General features: G+C 41.9%; 1 protein-coding gene and 1 pseudogene across 1 annotated transcript in view; one reads left to right on the top strand and one right to left on the bottom strand.

The window, feature by feature from the left end:
* LOC127648279 (fibrous sheath CABYR-binding protein-like) overlaps positions 1-22143 on the top strand; it is a 391397-nt gene that overhangs the window by 190471 nt on the left and 178783 nt on the right. The window lies entirely within an intron of this gene.
* The window catches only part of LOC127648196 (interferon-induced very large GTPase 1-like), a 41908-nt pseudogene that overhangs the window by 2113 nt on the left and 17652 nt on the right, over positions 1-22143 (bottom strand).

Raw genomic sequence — 22143 nt, forward strand, 5'->3', positions numbered from 1 at the left:
AGACAGGGGCATTGAGAAAGTGAGTCTTGTCGGTCTCACGCATCTCGACCAAGTTCAGCCACAGTTGATGTTTCTGAACCACGAGCGTGGCCATCACCTGCCCAAGTGACTGCGCTGTGGTCTTCATGGCTCTAAGGGCGAGCTGTTAGCAGTGCGGAGCCCCCCGGAACCAGTCATCCAACCGCGATGGCTGTGGGGTTCCAGTCCGAGCCCACACTGGCGGCGGCCCGTGAAAGCATGTCGGACATCTGCGCGTCAGCCTCAGCCTGGGCATGCTGGCCCGAAGGCAGCAGACCAGAGGAGTCATCCGCATCAGACGCTGCGCTCTCCGATGCAGCGGCGAGCTCATCCACCTCGAGGTCTAGAGGGTAGGCAGGCTGGCTGTGAGGCGAGCCGCTGTTGCCTCGAGCACAGACGGGAGTCAACGAGCGTGCTGGGGGGCGGGTGGTCCAAGGGTGTGTACCCAGTGGAGCTGCACCCGCTGCCATCCCCAGATCGCCTCCATCGCCAGCCGCATCGTCCTCAATCGCGTGGGAAGAAGGAGCAATGCGGGGGGGGGGGGGGTTGGGGGGCTGGTGTGGCGTGCTTTCTATTGAAAGCGAGCTGCGACTGCAATGTTTTGCAATGTAAATACAACCACACCGAGACAGCGTTTGTGGATGGTTCACTGTGAGAACATGAACCATCCACAAACGCTGTCTCGGTGTGATCGCTGCCCAGACACACGAGACAGCGCCTGTGGCCATCTGAAGAGGAGAGCACTCTACCGCATCCAGGAACTAGGGGCAGAAAGACATTTTTAAAAAGACACGTCCTGAAAAGGACGTTCAACGCCGCTGTGTATTGCTCTTTTAGAGAAATATTCACTGTACAGGGAAAATCATTCTTTTAATAACCCTTTTAGAGTTTCTCTGCACAGTCGAAGTGCCCAGGGGCAAAATGCACAGCCGTGCAAGGAAGGAGAAAGCCACTGTTATGCGCCGTCAAATCCAACAGCATGCAGAGTGCACTGTAAAAAATGTCTGTAGATTTTACGGTGAAAAACTGCTAAACCATGACAGTAAAAGACCGTAAAACGATAAATGGTTTAATTCAGTTTTAGTAACAATGAAACACCGTAAATGTATTTATCAGCCAAAACCGTATTTTGGACAGTTTTTTGGGGGGAAAAATACATTACTCCACTGTAAAATACACTGGCACCGTATTTGTAACAAAAATATACCGTAATATATATACAAGCAAACACTGTAATTTTTGCATTTATTTTTTGTAAAAAATACATTTCCTCACTGTTAAATGTATTAAACACCGTATCTCTAACAAAAATATACCGTAATATATATACAAGCAAACACTGTAATTTTTACATTTATTTTTTGTAAAAAAATACATTTCCTCACAGTTAAACGTATTAAACACCGTATCTCTAACAAAAATATACCGTAATATACATATACAAGCCATCACTGTAAATCTTGCATTTATTTTTTGTAAAAAATACTTTTCCTCACTGTAAAACGTATTAAACACTGTATATCTAACAACAATATACCGTAATATACATATACAAGCCATCACTGTAAATCTTGCATTTATTTTTTGTAAAAAATACATTTCCTCACTGTTAAATGTATTAAACACCGTATCTCTAACAAAAATATACCGTAATATATATACAAGCAAACACTGTAATTTTTACATTTATTTTTTGTAAAAAATACATTTCCTCACAGTTAAATGTATTAAACACTGTATATCTAACAAAAATATACCGTAATATACATATACGAGCCATCACTGTAAATCTTGCATTTATTTTTTGTAAAAAATTATTTTTATCACTGTTTAACATAATGGCCACGCCATGTTGGATGTACTGCTACTTCTGCTTCCCGGTTAAACTAAATATCGGAAAATAGGTGACCTAAGGTGGGGCGAATGATGCCTGGGGCCATTTGTACTGACACCCACCTGTCAATCAAGCGGTCACACTGATAATTATGCATAACTTTAAGCCTTAATAAGATTCAGATGTCCAGACTCTGGCCTGACATACTAACACTCCTGACAGACATACCACCAAAGACATAGGATGCGGTCGAATAGTGAAAAAATGTTGCTATTTTGCCTTTCCTAACCACTTCCTTGACCTTGATGGAAAACGTCACGGAAAGTTGTGAAGGAGAATTCATAAGGAGTTAGGAGAAGACGACCACGGTGTTCAGAGAATCCAACTGCAAGCACTAGACGTCATGATGCGACGGTGAATGTTATTGACGTGATCTGTGGTAAAACTACAAAGCTCTGGAGATGGACTACAAAATGCTCATCTGAGATACTTACTAGATATGTTCTTACTGTGTTTTTAATGCAGGAAATATAAACGTGGAAAAATATGACTTCATAATCAACATCAGAATTCAATAATAAATGAATATTGCCCACCTGTCACAGAAGTCAGTGTTTGTTACGCTTGTATGGTCGCTCACCCTCCTGTCCACTCATATAAACATATTAGCAAGTCATGGCAAAAATATATGATTAATCAGCAACGGTAACTTCATGATGATCTGCAGGACGCTGGATGTCACAGTTAGAAACAGTTTTTACTGTGCGTGAACGCAGCTCGACAGTCAACAACAGAACACACTTCATGATCAACAATTTTACATCAGGTCAACACGTATGTTGATATTCACACTCTCTCTGCTGCAGACTGCATCACACTGTTTAAATACATTGTTATTGTCTTTCTTATGTCTGGTTGTGAATGACCGAACGGAGGAGGAATTGTGGTAATTTCACTTAGTTAGGAAGGTTCCTAAGCAAAATTGACTATTCAGCCGCACCCTTAGTCTCTGTGAGCCACTAGATTAGCTAACATTACAACACAGGTACCACACGGAAACTTCTACGAACTGTCGTATCAAAGCTCCAACAGACTCTCTGTACTTCCAGTGTGGCAGTGTGGACAAAAAAGAGGGTGAGGGTGACAGCACATGCTTGTGCGTGTAGCATGTAGCCACAACTGTCCTGTGCAGTCATTTGCTACATTTTTTAAAATTTGCTGAGAGAGAAAGAAAGAGAGAGAGAGAGAAAGAAGAAAGAGCGAGAGTTAGGGGAATTTGAGGCTTTACTTACACTTGTAAATGTATTTAGAGTTACAAATGTCTTGAATATAATTTTCATAATCACCAATTAATCTGTTTAATATATATATATATATATATATATATATATATATATATATATATATATATATATATATATATATATATATATATATATATATGTGTGTGTGTATATAGAGAGAGAGATAATATCTTTCACATGAAATGAACAGGTTGTAGGCTTGAAGTTTGCATTTATAGATGGTGCAATATTGTGAAAAGTTAAAAAAAAAAAAAGTTTAAAAATAACTTGCACTTGTTTTTTCTGATTTTATTATTTTGCAGTAACCCTGTCCAATAACCACCAAAGGTAAAGATAATTGTGTTTAGCAAAATAAAACACATCAGAGTTTTTTAGTTTTAATTTGTAGAAAGAAAGGGCGCCTGAATTTAAACACTGTTCGCATCTTTACGCGGCGTCCAATCAGCGCCTTGCATTTGGTTCCGCTACCAGTTGAAGTAACGGTCGGCAGCACAGCGGCACAGCGTCGAAACTTTAAGGACTTGTCTGGACTTGTCATTTTGGATTCAGCTCATTTTCAGCGTTTTACTACGGTAAAGTTTATGTTTTATATGATTTTTAGGTTACGTTTTATGATTGATATTTCTCTGTTTGACCTGTAAGATGTATTCTTGTTGTGTTTGTGGAGAATCTGTTCATTCTCTTAAGGCGTATGTTGTACATTGTAAACTGCATCGCAATGAACCCCGTTGTATTTTCAAGTGTGTGGAAATTGGCTGTAAGCAGGTATTTTCTAGATATACAGCATTAAAATCGCACTTCTATCGCCACCATAGTGCTGTGTCGTCGGTTGCTCCGGATCATGCTAACGTTATGGCTTTAGCTACACTGAAGTGCACGGTTGCACTTTGTGAGCGCCAGTGTGACGGAGTCAGGGAGTTGGTTGCTCACCTTAAGGAGCACATAGCAGAGGGACGTCCCGTAAACTGCCCAGTGAGAGGATGCAAAACCTTACTGTTTACTGTGAAATCTTCATTTACTTCTCATATGTCCAGAAAACACAGACATTGTTCAGTAAATGTGATTTGTGGCCAGTTCAGGGATACAAACTCAGAAAGGCCTTCTACAAATGAGCAAAACGTCCCTACCGTGCACGAAACTGCCAGTGTATCAGTTGTTGCTGAAGACACTTTTGGGGACTTGTCTAATTTCAGTGACTTGTACCTCAGAAATGTGTGTTTATTTTACATAAAACTTCAGGGGCAACTTCTTATTCCAGCATCTACTATTCAAACCATTGTTGAAGAGATTCAAAACATACATGAGATGGGACACACATATACACTGAACAGATTAAACTTGCTTCTGAAAGATTTGTCAGTATCAGATGAAGAGATTGTAAAAATCTGTGATACAGTGAAGGACTCTGACTTGTTCTCAGCTTGCCACACAGGTCCTATGAGAACAGCATACTCCAGAGCACAGTGTTTTAAAGAAATGTTTAAATATGTTGAGCCCAAAAAGGTGTTTCTAGGCAGAGATGAGAACAGAACAGAAAGATTTGCGTACTACGTTCCTGTGTTAAACACACTGAAGAATATGTTACAATCAGGGCTCATGTCAGCAGCTCCTTACGATAATGCTGTTTCAAAACCAGATGTTCTCTGTGACTGCCATGATGGTAAGGTGTTTAAATCAAACACCTTTTTTCAGGAAAATGCATCTTGCCTTAAGCTGATATTATACCAGGATGCATTTGAGGTGGTGAACCCTTTGGGTTCTGCAAAAAAGAAGCACAAAGTTTTGGCTGTGTACTTCTCACTATTAAATTTGCCCCCACATCTTCGATCAAATGTTGATCACATGCAGCTGGTTTTGCTGTGTAGAGAGAAGGACTTTAAAGACTTCGGCCATGCCAAGGTTTTTTCAGAGCTACTGGCTGACTTGAAACTACTGGAGGAGAATGGGATAGCAATGGCAGATGAATCTGTTGTTAAAGGGACTCTCTACTGCATTGCTGGAGACAACTTGGGATCACATTGCATTGGTGGCTTTACTGAAAATTTCAGTTCTTCACAATATTTTTGCAGATACTGTCTCATTTCTCGAACTCAATTTCAGGGGGATGACCCAATTTCTTGTGGACCAGAGCGAACCCCTGAAAGCTACAAGTCAGCAGTGGATCAGTTACAAGCTGAAGACGTGGCGGATGTTCATGGAGTAAAGTTCAGGTCAGAATTTAATTCCTTGAAACACTTTGATGTTTGTCTGCCTGGTTTGCCCCCGTGTCTTGGTCATGACATCTTTGAGGGTGTCCTCTCTTATGATGTTGCACTTTACCTGAGGTACTTTATTAAAAAAAAGAGATGGTTCACATACACTATTTTGAACAGACGCATTAAGCAGTTCAAATATGGATCTGTAGATGCATCCTCCAAGCCATGTGAGGCCAGTCCTAAAACACTGCGACTTTCTGGTCATGCTGTACAAAACTGGAACTTTTTACGACTGTTGCCTTTAATCATTGGAGACAGAGTAGAAGACGCACAAGATGATGTGTGGCAATTAACTCTGCAACTAAAGGACATAGTTGACTTGATTTGCGCTCAAAAAATTTCTGAGCCACAAGTTCTTTACCTGGATGCTCTCATTCAGGAATATTTAGATTCCAGGAAGGCACTGTTTCCAGATACCAACTTGAGACCAAAGCATCATTATTTGCGCCACTACCCAGGACTGATTTTGAAATTTGGCCCACTGATGAGACTATGGACTATGCGCTTTGAAAGTAAGCATAGTTACTTTAAAAGATGTGCAAGGCATTTGAAAAACTTTAAAAACCTGTGTCTCACTCTTTCAGAAAGACATCAGATGTTTCAGGCTTATCTTTCAGCTGGGTCAGTGAGTCCTCCAGCCTTGCTTATGAAAGAAGGCGTGCCTTTCTACTCTGAGCTTTACAGTGAACAAGTTAAAGATGCAGTCTTGCAATTTGGCTTCACTGAACTAAATACAAAGATTCCTGTAGATGTGCAGTATAATGGGATAATATACAAGAAGGGGCAATTTGTTGTCACTAGGAATGATGACTCAGTGGAGTTCGGTGAACTCATCCTCCTTGTAGTTAAAGATGATTCTGCACTTCATTTTCTGATGAGAGTATATTCAGCAGAATTCCTTCCACACTACCACATGTACTCAGTGAAAAATGACAGTGGAAGATTGCAGTGCCTACACATTAACAAACTGATTGACATGTGGCCATTATCATGTTACATGAAAAATGGATACCAGATAGTTCCACTGAAGCACAGTGTATTGTAGTAGATGCTTTGATGTCAGTAGACCAAAGGCCAACTTCTGTGTGTTTGTGTATCTGATAGATATGGCTGAATCACAGATACAGACGATAAGCAGTGCCATTGCTGCAGTGCTTCCAGACCTTCCACAAGCAGTTCTTACTTCAGTGGAAGATACATTGAAGGGATTTGGTGCAGAGACCATAGATGATCTGCAGTTCATTACAGAAGGAGACTTGCTGCCGGTGTTGAAGCCAGTCCAAGCCAGAAGACTTGTTGCTGCCTGGGCCCAGAACAGTAAGTGTATTAAATTTAACATAATTTCACAATATTTCTACATTGTCATCACACTATAGCACAAATTATCTATTCATTTAATAGTTAACAAGTGACCAGTTAACTATTTTGATCATTGTTTTGAGTCAATTTTAAAAAAAAAAGTTTGATTTCAACTTCTCAAATATATTATAATATTTTCATTTTTTTTTTTTTTTAGTCCTCTGGACAAACAAGACAATATGTGGCCGTGCAGGCAGTGATCTACATTTTTTACTATTTTCTAACATTTTATGGACCAAACAACGAATAGATTAATTGACAATGAAAATTGATATTTGCAGCCATATTAACGATACATTATATTTTCAACAGAGAAGCATGGCATCCTTCAAGGTTTAACGTTTCCTTTGTTCTTCTGTTACAGACACAAGCACTCCAACTGCAGCATTTTCCTCTCCACTGTCCGTCTGTTCCTCTCCACCCTCGGTCTCTCCCTCACCAGCATCCTCCTCAACCACCTCATCACCCTCAAGAAGCTGTTCCACTTTTGTGGCAAACTGGGTAGAGAAGTTCCAGATACCATGGCAGAAGCTCCCTGAAGAGTTAGTGCAGAGTTTAGAAAGGAAGGCGAGACCTAGTCCGCGGCTGCGGCGAGAGATGGTAAGGATAGTGGTTTCTGAGATGATAAAGATGTGTAATAATCCAACCAAACACAACACTACAGAGATAGGCAAAATAATGGTGGCCAAGTATCCAGAAGCCCTCCAAGATGTCATAGAGGGCGATGTCATTGGACCTGGATATCATTCACTGGTAAAGCAACTCCAAGCCCGAGTTGAAAATGTGAAACGACCCAACACACCAAAGATAACGAAACGCAAGTTTACAACAGATGAGTATGATACTGAAGAAATTCCAGCTGAACAAAAAGCCAGAGTTCAAGACACATATGGCTGTGTCAACTGGGAGCCGAAATATTTGCCACTCTCTGAGACTATGGAGAGTCAGCAAGAAAAAAAAAACAAGATGAAGGAGATGTTTGAAGAGATTGACTACAATGCAGACAATGTAAAAAAGTTAGTACAGTCCACCTATTACACACAGCGTAAAGACATCAACAAGGGGACAAGCATTCAGAAACTCAGCCGAGAGTGGCCCTTTTTGTTCAAGGAAGCTGGTATGGTAGCACACTTCCAAGAACTTACTGGTCTGAGTCTAATGGATACCTTCCTTGGCAATGTGGAGAAAAAAGGAAGACGTCTCTTAAACTTCTTCAAGAATGTTGATGCACAAAAACGCAAACAAGTCCTGGATGCTCTTCTCAAGTTTCAGACTGAGCGGGGCCATTTGGATGGTTGCTCACAAGACATTGTAAAGATGGTACTTCTTTTACTGGCTCATTTTGGTGAGAAGGAGGAGAACCTGCTCCAATACGTTGAGGAGACATGCCTGGCCCAAGAGGTTCAGATGGAGAAGTTGCCGGCAACACCTTGCGTAATTGTGTGTGGTAAGTAAACAAAAACTATCTAACTGTCTAACATTTAAGTCCTTGTAACTGAAGTTTATTTATTTCTTTGTTTTTTTTTTTTTATGTTGTTAATCTTTTCAGGGCCCTGTTGCTTTTCTGCTGAGACATTCATGTTGAGCATTGACCAAAAGGTTGTCAACGACCACATCACTTCCTTCACCTCTGCCCTCTGCCTGATGTTTGGGAGTTTCTACTGCTTTAACATACACTACCCAGTGGAACTACGATCAACACTAGAGTTTCTCCAAAGGTACAGTTTATTTTTTGCTAGAACAATAAGTTCTTTGATTTCACCCATTAATTGTTACTTATTTTTTTATTTTGTTTTTCTTATGAAGGTGTTTCTTCTCAATAAATCCTGAGAGAGGCACCAAAGTCGAGTGGAATAAAAAAAAGAAAGTACTCCCAGTCAATCCTAGAGTCCTCACTCTGATTGCAGACCTTGCAGACCATGAATGGACATAGTCACACCTTATTAACTCTTTAGGGACAAGTGGTTATGGTATGAGTGGTTAATGTATGTTCAGGTATACTGTATGTTTAGAAATACTGTATGTTCAAGTATACAGTATGTTATGGTATACTGCACATATTTTGTTGTTAAAATTGTACCACAAGGTAAATTGAAAGCCAGTGTAAACTCGTTGGAAAATGTCTGGTGGTTTCTGAAGGTACATGTTAAGCTTCACAAAGAGATCAGTGGATTTGTGCTGGTGAACTTGGTAGTTCCAGAAATTTCTTAGATGACATTTTATTTTTTTATAGTCATTAAGGTAATTGTTTTGTGATTTCTGTACTAAGTACAATTTCAAACCATTGCTCTTTACAGCATCACAGAAGTGGAAAAAACTTTCTTATATTTCAAAATGTAAGAAGAATATGTTTTTTTGTGGCCTATTGTTTGTTCAGGTTTATGGAGTATTACAAGTGTTGTGAAAATACTGTTGTTCCATGTAAATCACACTTATGTGGGTCACTCCTTCGGAGCCATGCAGTTAACAGTTTGAATCAAGTATAGAGTCTGTGTTCTGTGTAGCTCTAGCCATGTCTGACTTTTTAAAATGGACAGCTGCGGTGCTGCCTTTCTGGAGTGTTTCTGGGCTGGGCAGAGTGGACAGGGCGGGCTGCCCTTCAACAGAGACAAGCATTTCTTTGCCTGGAAAATGCAGCTTACAATCCACTGTAACACAGCTGCTGGCTGTTTGCAGAGTTACACATAATACAGCCTGACTCAAACTATTGAGTCAACACTCAAGCTGTCATATGTAGTTTTGTCAATAAATTTGTCAAAAAAATAAAAAGCTGTCATATGCTGTTGAGGCTTTTTGTAATACAGAAGTGGGTATGGTTTAATGTAAATAAGGTTAAGCTAAATTTTGATGCTATAAAAACAGCTATGGCCATTTTCTTTAAAGATATTTTTGGGACAGCTGAAGATTGACAGGAAGGTGGGAGAATGACATGCAACCACAAACTAGAGATCTAGATCATTTAGAGGATGGATGGTTGACAATAAGGGAGTTTCTAAGCAATTTACATAAGAGAAGTGCTCCCCATCCAGTTGCCGAAAAAAAAAATTCTTATAGATTTATCCAAATGTTTTTGATACCAAATCACAAAATTTCTCTGGTGTTTCCCAAGGTCTTGGTGTCTTAATGAGGCATTTTGAAGTGAACCTTTTTTATCCATTTTCAACTGGTCAAAAATGGTTACATTTGTCATGTCTATCGTATACTTATATCATAATGTGCTAAAGTTTTATACACTCTAAACTTGAATTGGTGACTGGACAATGTTTATTACATATTTATGAATAAGAATTAATACAGGTTCCCAACTTTTACATTATATATACCATTTGTGTGGAATACTGTTGACCTGCTATCTCTCACTATATGGAGGGGTGGAGTGGAATGTTAAAGAACTGAGCTGGTAAGTTGGCAACTTATTTAAAATATATTTTAAAATATATACATCTGTCTCAAACCTCAAACTATTGTTTTCCTTCCAATAGGCCAAGCCAAACATCTCCAAAGGTCCTGAAATTAAGTTGTGACATCATTGTCTCAACTCCGCATTGTCCTCCTTCAATGTGGACCTGTTTCTGCAATCAGTCATGACGTTTATGGTAAGTAATTCCACACAAACAAGTTTTTCCTAACTTACTGCTGCTGTAGAGTGACACTGGTGGGGCATTTGTTCAATAGGATGTGTGGTTTGATTATAAAATAGAAGTGACAACTAGAACTTACTCTAAAATGCTTGCTCTTGCTCTATAATGATGTTTAAACTTACTGCATTCCCCAGACAGAGAGTGAGAGAGAGACTGACAACACCCATAGACGAGAGAGGGGCATGTAAAGTATGGACTGAACAGCGCCAACGACTACCACGTTCACCATGCCACTGCACATACAACAAAAGTCCTGTGAGTAATGGCCAATAACTCTAATTTATTATGTATGACAAGGAAATGGTTTATTCTGGTAACTCTGGCAAGGACTGGTTTTTATAATATCTGATTTTAGGATATTATACCTTTTGCCCCCGCAACAAATCTTTCATTCCACAGGGAATACTGTTACTCATACAAAGGCGGGTTGATTGCACATCGGCAGGTCCATGTTATAGAAGTCTCATGTATGAAATGGCTGTATCCTACTCACAACACTACATTTTTATAAACTATGACTACTATAACAAGTCATGGTTCAACTCTCTTGCCTCTCCCACGTACTCCCCCTTTTTTTTTATTACTACTTTTTGGTTTTCAAAGATTTTGCCATTGCAGGCCATCATTGCAAAATGTTACCAGCAGAAACACTGTGTGATTGTTCTCTCTGCTCTCTCTCTGATGCTGGTGTTAGGTCCTGGGATCCGGATCTGCAATAACTCATTCCACCGAACCTGGCGGGATCCTCAATGTTCACATACTGCTCCCTTCAGGAAGACAGCACCATGGGAACATCTTGACAGCTTGCTTTTCTATTAAGGTCACTTTTATGCCGATGGACTTTGAACTTTTGTCTGCCTGTGGACTGTGGGAGGAAGTCAGGGCAAACCTGGTAATTCTATTCAAGGACATTCATTTCATTACTCTCAAACATCCAGCTGAGCTGTAAGTATCATACTGAGGACTGATGTATTTTTATTTTATTATTTAAAGAAACATGCTTTAATATTTTCAACATTAAAATATTAAATAAAATGTTTACCTTGTATGTAGTTTTTGGTGAGCTAAGTAAGACATTGAGGTTTTACTAAGAAAATTATTAATTATATTATTATATTATAACAGACTGTTAATTGTACAGTAAAACACTGTCACATTTCATGGCAAAACCTTAGTTTTTGTGTGCCATTTCAAGGAATTTATACAGAATAAAGTAGTATTTTATATTAAATACTGTTAACTGTACAGTAAAACACTAATATTTTTAGTCAAAACCTTTATTTTATATAGTATTTTTATGTCAATTATAAAGCAAAACTATGTTTCTTTTGATGGAAATTCTTTTTTATTTATACAGTAAAATATGGAATAAAATGCCAACATTACCTGTAAAATCAAAAGTACAAATATCCATTTAACGTAATAGCAGAAAAAGTTCTACCGTATTTATTACGGTAAAATTTTGGCAACCACAGCTGCCAGTTTTTTACCGTTGAAACAACAATTTTTTTCCCCTTAAGTATACGGTGAAACACAGTCATATTTAATGGAAACCTTTATTTATATGATATTTTAATTGAATTTATACAGAATAAAGTAGTATTTTATATTAGATACTGTTCATTGTACAGTAAATCACTGTAATATTTCTTGGTAAAATCTTTATTTTATATAGTATTTTCATGTCAATTTTAAAACAAAACAGTGTTTCTTTTGATGGAAAAAATATGTAAATTTACGGTAAAATATGGAAAAAATACCAACATTACCTGTAAAATCAACAGTACAAATATCCTTTTTACCGTAATAGCAGAAAAAGTTCTACCGTATTTATTACGGTAAAATTCTGGCAACCACAGCTGCCGGTTTTTTACCGTAAAAATAACTGTTTTATTTTTACAGTAAAACACTGTAATATTCAATGGCAAAATATTTAATTTATGCGGCATTCATACGGTATTTTCTTGTCAATTATATGGCAAAACAGTGTTTCTTTTGATGGAAAAACCTTTTATTTATACGGTAAAATATGGAATAAAATGGCGATCTTAAAACGTGAAATCAACAGTGCTAATATCCTTTTACCGTAATATTAGAAAATGTTATACCGTATTTATTACGGTAAAGTTCTGGCAACCACAGCTGCCGGTTTTTTACCGTAAAAACGGCGGTTTTTTTTTTACAGTGAGAAAAACAGGAATGGGTGTGTGACTCGCAGCAGACTGCATGCACTACCATCAGCTCCGAAGAAAATTTCCGAATGAACGCAGCCTATTTGCTCGCATAAATACCCGTATGTTCGGGGGCGGGGTATGCAAATACTGGCTGCCAACTTCTCATTGGCCTTTTTTCATAGGCATATTTGGTGCTCAAGGGAGACCCCAAGTGTCTCTTCTCCGACACAACGTCGAGAGAGCGACAGACGTGGAACTTCCAAGCCTGAGAACCTCAATGAAGTTTTAACACCTCACATTTGATAAAAATAGTTAAAAGTTCCATTTTGCCCTTGCACAAAGAAAAGTGAAAAAATGCAGATGTCTGATTGGTCCATTTAATTACTGATCTGTAATGGCCCATGGACCATAAGTAGCTAACTTGTGTCTAGTAGCCAGAATTTTATAAATGTGGATGAGAGCGCCCTGGCTAGCTAGTTGTCTCTGCCATTCTGTGTTATTTGTATTTGTGTGTAGAACCATACTAAGATGCCCGTTATTCCAGATGTAAGACAAGATTGATATTGAAGATAAGTCTTAAAGTCAGCAGAATTAGACAAAGTAGGATAATGTAGAATATTGCTTTGTATTCTATTATTGGGGATGAGGAAATAGCTTTAAACCTTAACACAAGACCCCGCAGTTGAATTCAATGTTCCAGTAGTATCATCATCAATGGCTTAACAGACTGCATTACATTTTGTTGAACAAAATGTCTGAGCAGCGATTTGTGTGAACTGAAAATAATGACAAGCACATAGCCAGGCTCTCTCCGTGGATGCAGATTTAAATCTTTTTTGTTTGATTGGGTACCCCCCACCCACACACACATTTAGTATCACTCTCATGTTTTAATAAATGTGCATTGTGCACTTAAAAAAGTAATACAATATTTGAATTATTATTTTTAAACTAATATGTTTCCAGCGTTAATAACCTCTTGTTATAAGCCAGACAAATAAAGAGTTTATTCTCTGTTGATATGCACCCACTTTTTGAACACAAACCATGAAAATGACATACCTGAACTTAAATGGTTGTATTTACTGGACCCTTTGGAGTATGAATTAATATATGTTGTTATTTTTTAAAGTTTATAGTAATGGAAATATTTCGTGCTGAACATGTTTTATAATCTAAAAAAAACAATAATAAAAGTGGTAAGACAACTCAGAAATGCAATGTTCTCAATGCCACAAGTCTAAAGAAGTTTTGTTTCAAATTTGAAGATGATCTAACATAAAATTGAGGTTCCTGCAAGCTTTATTCTCTTTAAAATCGCTGGAAGCGTAGAGAGTAAAATTAAGGTTTCCGCCTTTCAAGACGGCACAAAATCTGACTACACTGCTTGGCTATTATGAATAAAACTATGCTGCATTCCCCTTCTGTCACTCACTTGATGTTGTGTCGAAGAAATGGGACTAGGGGTCACTCTTGAAAGCCCGAGACACATTCATGTCTTTGAGAAAAGTGCAATGAGAAGTAGGCGAATTAGCGACCTAAATCCCAATTCACGACATACGGGTATAAAGGGAGCCCTGGGCAGCGGAATTAATCAGATTTTATCTTCGGAGCCGAGCGGTTATGTTACAGCAAGCTGAATACCACTGCTGTTCTATTCACTTCCTCTTTGAGCCTGGCTGTTGGATATAGGGAGCACTACCAGCGGTTCCTCTCCACTCCGCATTTCACTGCAGATCACACCCCTGGGCACTTCGACAGCGCTGTGAAGAGTGAATCCTCCTCTATAAGAGTTTATTTTCACTAAAAGAGTAGACACAGCCATGTTGAACATCTTTTTCAAGATGACTTTCCACAGCTGTGTTGTTTCTGGATGCGATCGTTACCTCTCTGCTCTAGACGGTCACAATCGCTGCCTCATGTGTCTGGGCCCGGATCACGTTGAGAAAGCGTTTGTGGATGGTTCATGTTCTCACTGCAAGAATATGACCATGGCAATGTTGCAGTCTCGGCTTTCTTTCTTCCGGTAGAAAGCCACTTTAGCTGTTCCCCACGTCGGTCCTTCTACCTACGGGTATGAGGCCGTGGCTGACGCGAAAGGGATTTGGGGGCTTCATCGGGTCCGGTTCCACTGGGTAAATCCCCACGGCCCGCCCGCTCCCCGGTACGCTCGTTCGCCACCGCCCAGTTCTGAGATGAGACAGATGGCTCACTTCAATGTCAGCCTAACGTCTCTCTCAGAACTCGTGAGATGGATGAGATGTCAATCGCTGCATCGGAGAGCACTTTGGTGATGTCTGATGCTGAGGACTCGACTGGACTGCCGCCTTCGGGTGTGGCTGCGCAGTCTGATGCTGACGCGGAGCTGACCGCCATGCTTACCCGGGCCGCTTGAGTGGAACCCTCTGCCCGCCCCCGAACACTCGCAGCTTGACGACTGGTATTTGGGTTCGGTGCGCTGCTCGCGGCCACGCCCCCCCTCCAGTCCCATTCTTCCCGGAAGTGCATGACGAGCTGACGCGTTCATGGAGGGCACCTTTCACTGCCCGGACACAATCTTTCTGCTTGTCTGCTCTCACTACACTCGATGGTGGGGAGGCTGAGGGGTATGTCGTGATACCCCAGGTGGATGTGGCGATCGTGGCACACCTGTGCTCGCTGAGCGCCGCCACCTGGCGGAATTGTCCGGCACTCCCTTCCCGGGCCTGTAAGATGACGTCATAATTGGCGACGAAATCTTACAGTGCCGTTGGTTATGCTATGGCCCTCCTTCCCACGGTGGAGTCGGGCTTATCAAGCGCAGGTCAAGCTGGTGCTGCACTGCACACCATGGCTGTGTTACAGGCTTACCAGGCTGACCTACTGAAAGACCTGAGTGCATTTGAAACTATTGACGAAGAGGCTTTTTCAGAACTTCATCGGGCTACAGATCTACTGTATCTCCCCGTGCGACCAAGCAGTCAGCCCGTGCCATTGGCCGGTCTAAATCCGCTTTGGTCAGTACGGAGAGGCATTTATGGCTTAACCTTTCAGGCATCAGGGATAAAGACAGAGTTTTCTTACTCAATGCCCCGGTTTCGCCTTCTGGTCTCTTCGGAGACACCATGAATACGGTTATCTCCAGATTCCAGGAGGCGAAAAGCCATGAGGAAAAGCACTCAGGGGGCGGGGCCGTCGGCCACCCAGTCTTGCCCCCGATTCTGCTAGGAGGGAGGCTCAAAAACAGAGCGTGGCGAGTCGTGCTCCCCCTCGTAGGGACTGGGGACAGGCTCGTTGCCCCCAGCAGCCGCCCAAGCAAGACCTCAGGGCCGTGATTTATAAAAGAAAGAAACCCTGACGGTCTTGTACCCAGCCTTGATGATGGAACTGAGACACGACCGACCTGACAGTTAGCATCTTGAACTTGAACACCCTGACCGAGCGGTTCAAGCCTCAAAGATCTAGAATCGATGCAAACCCACACCCTTCTTGGGAACCAGGAAGTATCTGTTGTAATAGCCTGACTCTTTCTCTGGAAGGGGAACATGTTCTATGGCCCCTTTGACCAAGAGATTTTGCGTGTGGTTCCCACTACCGTAAAACCGGAGCAGGCATGTCTACTGTGGAAAGAACTGCAAAATCTCTTGGTCAAAGGGGCCATAGAACATGTTCCCCTTCCAGAGAAAGAGTCAGGCTATTACAACAGATACTTTCTGGTTCCCAAGAAGGGTGGGGGGGTTGCATCCGATTCTAGATCTTCGAGGCTTGAACCGCTCGGTCAGGGTGTTCAAGTTCAAGATGCTAACTGTCAGGTCGGTCGTGTCTCAGTTCCAACATCACGATTGGCTGGTCATGATCAATCTCATGGACGCATATTTACATATTGGAATTATGCCACAGCACAGAAAGTTCCTGAGGTTTGTTTTCGGGGACGAAGCCTTCCAGTATCTGGTTGTTCCATTCGGCCTAGCCCCATCACCCCGCACATTAACTAAATGCATGGATGCAGCACTGGCTCCTTTGTGACTCCAGGGCATCCGCATTCTGAATTATTTAGATGACTGGCTGATACTCGCACAGTCTCAAGAACTGGCAGTTCAGCACAGAGATATCGTCTTGGCTGATCTAGGTTCTCTGGGTCTGAGACTCAACGTTGAAAAGAGCGTTCTTTCTCCGACCCAGGAAATTACCTATCTATGGGTTATATGGAACTCAATCACGATGCGGGCACAGTTGTCTCCCGCTCGTGTCATGTCCATCCAGATCTCCCTGAGCAATCTCAGGCTAGGTCAAGGTTGCACTGTTTTCCAGTATCAACAAATACTAGGTCTCATGGCGTCTGCGTCCACGGTGATTCCTTTGGGCCTTCTCCGTATGAAACCGTTTCAGCTGTGGCTAAAAGCCAGGGGATTTTATCCAAGGGCCAGTCCCCTAAGGCAAATAAGGGTTATGCGCCGAGCGCTTCGTTCCCTTTCTATGTGGTTCAGACCCCAGTTTCTTACCTTGGGTCCCACTCTGGGTGCGTCATGTCGTCGCAGGATGCCTTTCTGATGGGTTGGGGTGCGGTATTAAGTGGTTGTCCAGCCCAAGAGGAATGGGAGGGTCATCAGCTCGATTGGAACATCAACTGCCTCGAGCTGATGGCGGTATTTCTGTCCCTGAAATACTTCCCCCTACATCTGAGAGGCCACCATGTCCTTGTGCGGGTGGACAACACAGCAGCAGTCTCCTACATAAATCATCAAGGATGTCTACATTCTCGCCACCTGAATTTGCTGGCACGTCGGATTCTCCTTTGGGCCCAGGGCAAGCTCCTGTCACTCAGGGCGATTTATATCCCTGGATGCCTAAATGTGGGAGCAGATTTTCTGTCTAGACAAAACATACAGAAGGGCGAGTGGAAACTCCACCCCGAGGTAGTACAACAAATTTGGGAGGGATTTTACAGAGCAGAAGTGGACCTCTTCGCCTCTCAAGAGACTGCACAATGTCCCCTCTACTTCTCTCTGAGTCACCTAGCCCCTGAGTCTGGACGCGATGGCGCATACATGGCCCAGAGTGTGTCTGTATGCATTTCCCCGGGTTTCTCTACTCCCGGGAGTCTTGGCCAGAGTTCGCCAGACAGGGTCTAAGAGTACTGATAGTACCTCACTGGCCGAACAGGATTTGGTTCTCAGAGCTGATATCTCTCCTCGACGGCTCACCTTGGGAGATTCCGGACAGAAGGGACCTTCGGTCTCAGGCACAGGGGATGATATTTCATCCCCGGCCTGAATTGTGGAAACTTCATGTTTGGCCCCTGAAGGGTACTAACTGAGGGACAAAGGGCTGTCGCCTGGGGTTATCGAGACCATTCTTAGTGCTAGGGCTCCCTCTACCAGAAGAATCTACACCAATAAACGGGGTGTCTTTGAAAAGTGGTGCAGTTCACATGGTGCAGATCCAGTTAACTTCCAAATTGTTTCAGTTCTGGACTTTCTGCAGGAAAAACTGTCAGCAGGCATACTCTCAGGGTTTATATGGCCACCATTTCGGCTTGCCACGCCTTGATGGACGGGGTGCCATTGGGGAGGCATCCTCTGCTTGCGAAATTCATTCGTGGAGCCATACGACTGAGGCCTCCTGTTAGGACCAGAACTCCTTCATGGGACTTAGAAATAGTCCTTGAGGGTCTGGTTGAGACCTCCTTTGAACCTCCAGAGTCAGCGTCTGACAAACTTCTGACTCTCAAGATGGTCTTTCTTATGGTGATTACCTCTCTTTAAGAGGATTGGGGATCTACAGGCTCTGTCTGTTTTGCCGGCCTGTTTAGAATTTGCCCCAGGTATGGCCAAAGTTATTCTGCATCCTCATCCTGACTACCTTCCTAAGGTGCCTTTTTCAACACTACATCCTGTCACTCTGGAAGCCTTCTGCTCCCCACCGTTCTTAATGCCGGAGCAGGAAAGACTTCACAGACCCTGCCCAGTCCGTGCCCTTCAGACTTAAGTCCACCGCACTAGCCAGTAGCGTAAATCAGGGCAATTATTTGTCTGTTATGGGGGCCGCAACAGGGGGGTGGCTGCTACCAAGCAGACTATGTCACATTGGGTGATTGCCCTGGCCTATGAGGCGCGCGGTCAAGCTTCACCAGTAGGTGTCAGGGCTCACTCCACCAGAGGGTTCGCCTCCTCTAAAGCCTTGGCTAGAGGGGTCCCTCTGCAGCAGGTTTGTGATGCGGCAAGCTGGTCCTCTCCGCACACATTCATCAGATTTTATAGTTTAGATCTTCATGCTACTCCGGGCTCTTACGTCCTTGATTCGACCCTCTCATGCTCATGCCTGAACAAGTTTGTGACGCGGCAGGCTGGTCCTCTCCACACACATTCATCAGATTGTATGGTTTAGATGTTCATGCTACATCTAATGTCCTTGAGTCGACATCTCAAGCTCATGTATGAACAAGTTTGTGATGCGGCAGGCTGGTCCTCTCCGCACACATTCATAAAATTTTATGGTTTAGATGTTTATGCTACTCCGGGCTCTTACATCCTTGAGTCGACATCTCAAGCTCATGTCTGAGACCTCTCGCGTTCTTGTGAGCACACTTCACAACCGTAGGGGTCCGGACAGCCCAAGTGTGGCGGCGTGGGTATTTCGTTTCCATAGCGCTTAGCAAGCGCAGCATCCTAGTGAAGCTTTTTGTAAAGGGAACGTCTCGGGTTACATGTGTAACCCTTGTTCCCTGAAAAAAGCGGAATGAGATGCTGAGCTACTTTGCCGCACTGGGACGTCCCAGGAATTCTCTTCAGAAAAAATATCTGATGACACGCTGGTGATGCCTCTATTTATAGCCTGGCCACAGGTGCATCCAATGATTTCACCAGCCGAGGCTATAAATTCTGGTCATTGTTCATTGACGTGTTACACCCATATTCACAGCTGGTCACAATGCAGGATTGTTCCCAAAGCGCTTAGCAAGTGCAGCATCTTGTTCTGCTTTTTTCAGGGGACAAGGGTTACACATGTAACCCGAAACGTTTTACTGAATCTGCACTAATGACTATAATAATAAATAGGAGAAGCAGTAGTCAAGATGTTTCTTGGCAATGCTTTTGTTGATGGCATTGAAACGTAGTATGTTACTTGAGAACAATGTCCTAAGTGTCAAAATAAAATGTTATTTACATTTGTAAATTTCTATATTTTGTGTTTATAAATCTGCTTTAAATTTTCCAGGTGGGTCCATTTTATTTGGCCCTTTTGAGGATACAAATGACAAAATCTAAACATGCTTAAGACATCCAGGTCAGTTTGCATATTTTATGCATTTTATTTTATTCCACTATTGTATAAATGTGCTGTGAAGTGGCATCAGTGTGAAACAGCTCTCTAATAATCAACTCTCTTGAATGACTTGTTTCAGAATCTTCAGATGTTAGCTCTGGGCTGCTGTTTCCTGTTGGACCCTTCTCTGTGTTTCAGTTGAATCTGAAAAAGAGAAAAACACATTTTCTTACACTGAGCAACTGGGATTTACACATGGCTGGTCACTTCTGCTGGCTAGCAAAGAATTAAAAGAATATGTAAGATACTAGCAAACATACTGGAGATTAAAATGATACCAAGTGTGCCTCATTAAAAAAAAAATAATAATAATAAATAAAAAAAAATAAAAAAAACAATGAAAATGAACATTCCTGTGAATTTTCACTTTTGTGATATCATCCAAAGTTTATTTATTTTGCCACAATTTTGTCTCTAGATAAGATAGCTAACACTGAAGATTTGATGAACTTCAGTGTTAGGTGAACAAGCATTTTTTTTCCTGTCGATCGCGTACATGATTAGAACAGCACAAGCATAGTTGGACACATGCACACCGCCTGTGTTTGACAGACGTGCTGTGTTTCTTTGAAGGGCAATAGGCAGACAAATACTTGTAGTATTTCAACATAATTTTCATGTTGAGAAGACAAACACCTGGACATAAATTTGCCAGTGATCAGCACTAATTGGACTAGACAGGTCCCATAACGAAGAACTTAAGTTCTAAATTATAACGAGTAATCTATGTGCTGGTTTGGGAAACAGGTGTTACTCCATTATAAAATAATGAGCAACGTTAAGATGATTGTTATCTTAAGTTAGCTTAAATTGCAATGCCCTCGATTGAATATTAAGCTAATAAGGCTATAGTACATTTCAGATGTGACAAAAGTCATCAATGATCACACTGGACCATGTCACGAACGGTTTATCCATAAAAGTGAAGCTTCCAGCAAAAAATAAAAAAATATTTGCATCATATGATCCATCCATCCATCCATCGTCAACCGCTTATCCTGTGTACAGGGTCGCGGGGGGCTGGAGCCTATCCCAGCTAACATTGGGCGAAAGGCGGGGGACACCCTGGACAGGTCGCCAGTCCATCGCAGGGCCATTGCATCATATGATGCAAAATAAAATTTAGATGTCTGAAATTTGTAATGTTGATGAGAGAGAGGAGACGGGAGAGTGTGGTTCCAAATACAGAAAATTTTATTAATGTAACTCAGAAGATGAAGACAAAGATAAAAATAAAACACTGTAACAATCAAATGAACATGTTAACAAACACAGACAAACTATCAAGAACGACAAGGGTATTTATACACAGGAGAATGACGATGGAACAGGGAACAGCTGTGGAAGATGAAGGGAAGTTGAGGGTAATAAGCAAAGGTGCATCCTGGGAAATTAAGTCCATGCATAAGGGAAAACAAAGGGCAGTTTGTGACAGAATCCCCTCAAAGGGACAACTCATGGTGCCCAAAGATGGATGGGAAGGCAGGCAGAGACAAGCACCACCTCCGTGGTCGTGGACACAGGCGGCGATGGGGGAACGGCCTCCGTGGTTGCAGACACAGGCGGCGATGGGGAAACGGCTTCCATTGTTGCGGACACAGGCGGCTATAGGGGAACAGCCTCCGTGGTCGCGGACACAGGCGGCGATAGGGGAACGGCCTCTGTGGTCGCGTACACAGGCGGTGATGGGGGAACGGACTCCGTGGTCGCGTACACAGGCAGCGATAGGGGAACGGCCTCCATGGTCACGGACACAGGTGGCGATAGGGGAATGGCCTCCATGGTCACGGACACAGGCGGAGATAGGGGAATGAGATGGGAGATCTGAAAGTGTATCGAAAACCATGTAATTTCACTCGCCGTAATTTGATCTTGCCTTGCACCATGTGAGGCTCCACTGCACCATTTTCAGCTCAAACAAAAGATTGAAAAACCTCCACTTCCCATCGACTTAAGGTGTGAATCGATGTTTAAAACTTATGTCTGTTAAGGATCTGTCCTGTCGACCTCTATAGATACAGTAATCATAGTATCACCATGGCATTTTATAGTAAACTAATTGTAACCACAAAATGCTATTTTATATAAAAGTACATATTTTACTAGTGGGGCTGTTTCCAGACAGGATTCAAAGTATTGACATTTGAAATATGTCCTAATAGGCAAGTTTTAGTTTCATGTAAATGTTGTTATTTACATTGTATGCTGTATGATATAATATGATATAAAAATAATATGAATGTTTAGATTATA

This window comes from Xyrauchen texanus, chromosome 8 (assembly GCF_025860055.1).
Source record: "Xyrauchen texanus isolate HMW12.3.18 chromosome 8, RBS_HiC_50CHRs, whole genome shotgun sequence".
Taxonomy (NCBI): domain Eukaryota; kingdom Metazoa; phylum Chordata; class Actinopteri; order Cypriniformes; family Catostomidae; genus Xyrauchen; species Xyrauchen texanus.